Source organism: Orycteropus afer, unplaced genomic scaffold (assembly GCF_000298275.1).
Source record: "Orycteropus afer afer isolate SDZICR_OR568_19922 unplaced genomic scaffold, OryAfe1.0 scaffold00190, whole genome shotgun sequence".
NCBI lineage: Eukaryota > Metazoa > Chordata > Mammalia > Tubulidentata > Orycteropodidae > Orycteropus > Orycteropus afer.
In genome coordinates, this window is record NW_006921777.1 from 2821995 (window position 1) to 2828478 (window position 6484).

At 38.6% G+C, this 6484-nt stretch overlaps 1 protein-coding gene across 1 annotated transcript in view; it reads right to left on the minus strand.

Annotated features, from left to right (window-relative positions):
- Positions 1-6484, minus strand: part of NAV3 (neuron navigator 3) — a 552011-nt gene that overhangs the window by 480835 nt on the left and 64692 nt on the right. The window lies entirely within an intron of this gene.

A 6484-nucleotide genomic window follows, 5' to 3' on the forward strand; every position in this document is an offset into this window, starting at 1 on the left:
CCAGGCAAAGACATCACGCAAAAGGAAAACTACAAATCAATATCCCTCGTGAATATAGGTGCAAAAATCTTCAACAAACGTTAGCCAATAGAGCCCAACAACGTATCAAAAAAATAATTCATTATGACTAAGTGGGGTTGATATCAGGTATGCAAGGATGGTTCAACATTAGGAAAAAAATCAACATCATCCACCACATAAATAAAACAAAGGAAAAGAACCACACAATCATATCAATCCAAGCAGAAAAGGCATTTGATAAAATCCAAAACCCATTCCTGATCAAAACTCTCAACAAAATAAGAATAGATGAGACATTCCTCAACATAATAAAGGGCATATATGCAAAAACAAAAGCTAACTTTTTTCTCAATGGAGAGAGACTGAAACCATTCCCCTTGAGAACAGGGACCACACAAGATGCTCTCTATTACCACTTCTATTCAATCTTGTATTGGAAGTCCTAGCCAGGGCAATAAGGCAAGAAAGGGAAATCAAAGGCATCCTAATTGGTAAGGAAGAAGTCAAACTATCCCTATTTGCTGATGATATGATCCTATATGATCCTATACCAAGAAAACTCAAGAGACTCAGTTAAAAATCTACTGGACTAATTCAGAGATTTAGCATATCTGACAATGACATATTTAACAAGGGACTTATCTGTAGAATTTATAGAAAATTCCAACACCTCAACAACAAAAAGACAAGTCATCCAACTAAAAAATGGGCAGAAAACATGAATAGACATGTCACCAAAAAGGATATTCAGGCAGCCAACAACCATATGAAGAAATGCTCACAATCATTAGCCATTAGAGAGATGCAAAGCAAAACAATGAGATACCATCTTGCCCCAGCACTAGTAGCAAAGTTCAAGAGGACAGAAAATAATAAATGCTGATGAGCATGTGGGGAGATTGGGACTCTTATACACTGCTGTGGGACTGTCAAATGATACAACCACTGTGGAAAGCAGCAGGCAATTCCTTCAAAAGTTGTAATCAGAAATAGTATTTGATCTAGCCATTCCATTATTAGGTATATATCCTAAAGAAGTGACAAGCAGGACAAGAACAGATATATATATACACCCATGTTCATCACAGCACTATTTACAATAGCCAAAAGATGGAAACAACCTAGGTGCCCATCAACAGAAGAATGGATAATCAAACTATGGTACATATATAAAATGGAATACTATGCAACCCTAAAGAATAATATATAATCAGCAAAACACTGCATAATGTGGATGAACTTGGAGGACCTTATGCTGAGTTAAATAAGTCAATCACAGGACAAATATTGTATTAGTCCATTATTGTAAAAAGTCAAGGAAAAGTTTATATATGGAAGGAAATTTTCTTTGTTGGTTACCAGGGATAGGAGGAATGGGAGGGAACACTGCTAGATAGGTAGCGACAAGTATTGTTTTGGGTGAAGGGAAGGGCAATGTACCAAATGTGAGTGGTCAACATGGTGGCATTAAGGAAGGCGAAGACATAGACAGGTGCATGAGTGGTACAGACAACAAACATCAACCCTTTTGCACATAAAATACTGTGTTGTCGGTGAAGGCAAACACTGATATACAGGAGGATAGATGGTTGGACAGGATGAACTATTACGTATGTCTATGGAGAGAGGAGTGTACCCAAGACCATGCATAGGGTTGGCAGACAATGTTTCTACAAGTGTATTTAAGTTCTGTAAGAATTCCCAGTTATATAGTAGAACTGACAAGGGACAAAGTTGTAGTCACTTCTTGGCCACAGCCAGCTACCCAGAAGGAGTGAGTAGTTGCACCCGTGGGCTTGGGACCATAGTCACAGGAGACATCAAGCTCATTGGGCATAACATACTACACAAAAACATTGTACCACATCCTACTTTTCAAGTAGTGTTTCTTCATATGGTTGTTAGCTGCCTGAATATCCTTTTTAGTGACTAGGATCTTAAAAGCTTGCAAGCGGCCATCTAGATGCAACAGTGGGTATCTCCTCATATAGAGCAAAGAAGCATGAAGAAAACCAAAGATTCATGGAAACAATTAGTCCAAGTGATTGGTACACCATGCAATCCTCAGCCTATACGACTATCAGAGAAGAATTAGATGGTGCCCGGCAACTGTCAACCAGTTGGATGGGGATCTATGTAAGAAATCCTTGATAGAGTGGGAGAATAATGTGGAACAAAACTCAAAATCATTAAAAAAAAAAAAACTGGGTGTGCTGGTCTGATAGAGCCTGGTGGAACCACTGACACTATGGCCCTAGCTGCCCTTCAGGTCTTGAATTGAACCCACTCCTGTGGCTCCCAGCCAAACAAAAGACAGGCATATGAGCTGAACATTTACATTACATAGATACACTCCTTGGAGAGATCAATCATGGCAGAACAGAAGGGCTGAGTAAGCACAGGGAAATAGCTCAGGGGACAGAAGAGCATGGGAGGGAAGGACACAGAAAAGAGTAAACTACAGGGAGGAAGTGGGAGGGGAGCTGTAGCATTGTGGTAAATTGTAGTCAATGTCATGAGACAAAGTGTATGTGAGCTGATGTATGGAAAGTGAATTTACTCTGTAACCTTTCACCCAAATCACAATAGAAATTAAAAAAAAAAAAAAGATTACAGTCTAGGAAACTCTGACATATAGGGTCACTATGAGTCAGAACTGACTCAATGGCATACAACATCAGCATTTCTACGTATTCTGTATATTGAAGTAACATACTAGATATTTTCTTGATAAATTTTTATAGACATAAAATTTGAGTTGAGTAATATTAAAAGTATCTATGTATTTATTTCCTATGCCAGTATAAAAATGATAGGCAAAAATGAACACAGCTATTCTTACATTAATTAATTCATTCAACATAAAGTTATTGCCTGTCTGATATGTGTTGGATATTGGAATACAATGATGGAAAAATCTCACAGTCTTTACCCCAATGATGCTTATGGGTAGCTTAGTAGAACAACAAAAAAAAATCTCATTTCCTTCAAACTTAATTAGAGGAAATTCTTCACTAGTAAAGCAGAATATTCTCACTTTCTCTTCTTAATCAATAATTTTAAATGGTTTGCCCTGATGTGTGAGGGTAGTTTTCACCTGGTAATATTTAAGGTATATACAATTCCTTAAATTAATCAGGTTTCATGCAGAAGTTGAGATTTGGTAGGGATGTTGAATAAGAGATGGTTTTAGTTTAATGACTCAGCAATGATTGAGAATTCTCTGAAAATTATACTGAGAAAAGACCAAATGTGTAATCTTTCAGAAATTTCTGAAGAGGGTATGTGAAGTAGAAACAATGTCTCAAAATAGGAAGAGATTCTTACTTGTTGATCTCTACTCCAGGACTTCAATCTCCAACAGGCATTTCTGTGCTTAAGATGTCATAACCACCACCACTGAAGTCATAGGAAGTTGGGGCACACTCTCATTTTTGTAGGCACACATGAAATTTTAACATCACTGAGAAGTCACTCAAAAGAAAGCAGGGTCTTTTTTAGTCCATAAGAACATAGCCTGGGTTCTGTTTTTCTCCATACTCTCATCTGGTTATCTTAGCATGCTGTTGCTGTGTTCTAAAATTCTTCCTAAATTTTAATAGCTGAGCTAGAGCCATTTATAAAAACCAGATCAGGTTTGAAGACTGGATAAAAATGACTCAAACTTGTTTTAAAATAGAACCAGTACATCTGCAGTGCAAAAATTGTTTCTGAGATTTAGGCCAGAATCTGGTGTGAGTCAACTCCAATCTCCAGTCCTGCCTTGTGACTTACAAAGAAACACCCAAAAGTTAGTGGTCTGGTCAGCTTGCTTTGAATGAACAATCCACTAGGTCACTGCAGTCAAGAACTGAAGGGTACCTACTATTCATACTGTTTTGGGCCAGGGGGCTGGGGTCATAACAGCACCTTAAGGTCTACTCTATTACCATAAAAGAAAATTTTGCAATAGTATAGTTACTCAAACTTTTGCATTTTAGTTTATATTATACCATTGGGTCTACACAAAGGTTTAGTGTTGCACTTCTAGCCATGGTCTACCTGCCCTGCTTGTAACCTTTCACATTCTATTCTAAAACTCTAGAATATCCTACATGCCTGATTCTGTTTAAACATCATCTATTCCATCCTTTTCTCTTCACACACATCTATCCATTTGTGATGGTTGGAGCTGTGTGTCAACTTGGCTGGACCCCAGTTCTGGGTGGTTGTTCCCATGATGGGATCATATGACTGAGTTCTGAGAGGCCAGTCTGCCCAAGGGGAGTTTCCCTAGGGGCCTGCTTGCAATGATATTCCAAGGACAATCTGGAAGAACGGCATTCCGAATTACAGACTTCCTTGAGTGAGCGGCTCACCACTCCCCTGGAGATCTCGGATTCATCTTTTATTGGAAACAACAACCAATATACTGCATGCCAGCTTGAATCTCTCGGCTCCGCTGTGCTTGCGGGAAACAAAGGCGGCTGCAAGCCCCACCTCCTACAGAGACGGACTTTGCAGCTTGGACTTGTCGGCTTCTATACGCTTGTGAGCTATTTGCCTAAGATAAATCTCTCTCTCTCTCTCTCTCTCTCTCTAAATATATATATATACCTTGCTGGGGTTTTTTTTTGTGTTTCTCTAGAGAACCCAATCTAACACACCATTACATTCAAGGTCCATGCAATACTCATTTTCCTGCAATCACTGGATTCAGCTATATATTAATTTCACTTCCTTTAACAACATCTTTTCTGGATTTTATAGTATTTAGCAACTTTTACGTTTTTTTTTTTTTTAACATATACTTACACTCTGCACATGCATTTCAGTTTAGAAATCTCCAGACATGCTTTTAAGGAAAGAGATTAGTGCAATCAACCATGTAATAAGAAATGCAAAGATCTAAAAGAAAAAAGAATAATTATGGTATCTTCATTTTAATCCACTTCTACCTTGAGTAATCACATTGTGGCAGTTAAGTTGTGTGTCAACTTGGCTGGAGATGTGGTCGGCTTGCTGTATTTAAGAAACAGCTTGAGGAATGGTCTCTAGCTTATGGCACACTTGAACTCTGAATGTAGCCATGTCATTGTTCAGCAGACTGCCATGTTCTGCCAACCTGGGGACTTACTATGGACATGAATTAATGACCTGCCATGTGGTTTGGTAACATCAGGACTGTGCCTTTTTACTTCTCAACCTTGGGGCTTCTCAGCCTCAGCAGCCAGCAGTTGCCTGAGTGAAGAAAAGCCTCTAGCTTCAGTGGGCCGGGAGCAGGAGGCAGAGCTGAAGCCCAAGGTTGAAGAGCCTTCACCCAGCCCCTAGAGCCTGGCACTTGGAACTCGGATGTAAAGCCTCCAAACTGTATTAAAATAAACTCCTGTTTGTTCAAGCATCCCTTTTGCAGTATACCCTTGTCAGAGCAGCACTAGGTAACCAAAACAGACATTTACCATTTCTAAACTCTGGCTACATTTTAAATTATTAAATTTATCACTTGTTTTAACTATCATGTTACTAAGTTTAATTGTCACCAAGTTGTTTTCAACAATTTTTTTTTACTTTATATATTTTTAATATATTTGGTTACATTAAAGAGGAAACTGAATATAAACCCATTACCATTGAGTCAATTCTGTCTTATAGCAACCGTTTAGGACTGAGTAGAATTGCCCAGAGGGTATTCAATGCTGTAATCTTTGTGGAAGTACACTACCTCACCTTTCTCCGGTAGAGCAGCTGGTGGGTTCAAATCACTGACCTTTTGGTTAGCAGCCCAATGCCTTATTCACTGAACCACTAGAGCTCTTTATGCTAAATATATACCAGAGGTTTTCCAAAAATTATCTTCACTGGGGATGGATGGCTCACGTTCTTTGATGTAAGAATATGATTATAGCCCCAAACTTTGAATCGGTATTAAGAAAGCTTCTTTCCACTTACTACTATTCCTCGCTGAGTTATTCAAGAATATAGAGGAGCAATGTACCTTGTATGAAACTAACATATGAGATTTACAATCTTAATCAAAAGGCATACTTTTTGTAACTAACTCACAGAATAAATTTGTTCCAAGTCACTTCTCAAAATTCTTATGTGATTGGGATAAAACTGTGCAAAAATTTAGTTATTGGTCTTGATGTGGAAAAAAAGAAAATATTCGATATGGCATCCTGTGGTTGCTGGATGAGCAACTTCTATGATCTGAATCAAAGTTGCCTCTGTGATTGCACAGACCAGGAGGCCTTTGTAGTTTGTATGAGACAGAAGCCACTCAAGAAAACTTGTATTGGGAAGGTTATTGAAAAACTGCTTTCGTGTATCCTGTTATCATTGCTTGAATGCTCAACATCTCCTAATTAAACTTTAAACACTACATATTCAACCCACCAGCCACTCCTCAGAAGGAAGATGGGGCAATCTACTTCCGTAGTGATACTGCCTCGGAAACCCAAGGAGGGGTCGCTATGAGTCGGGG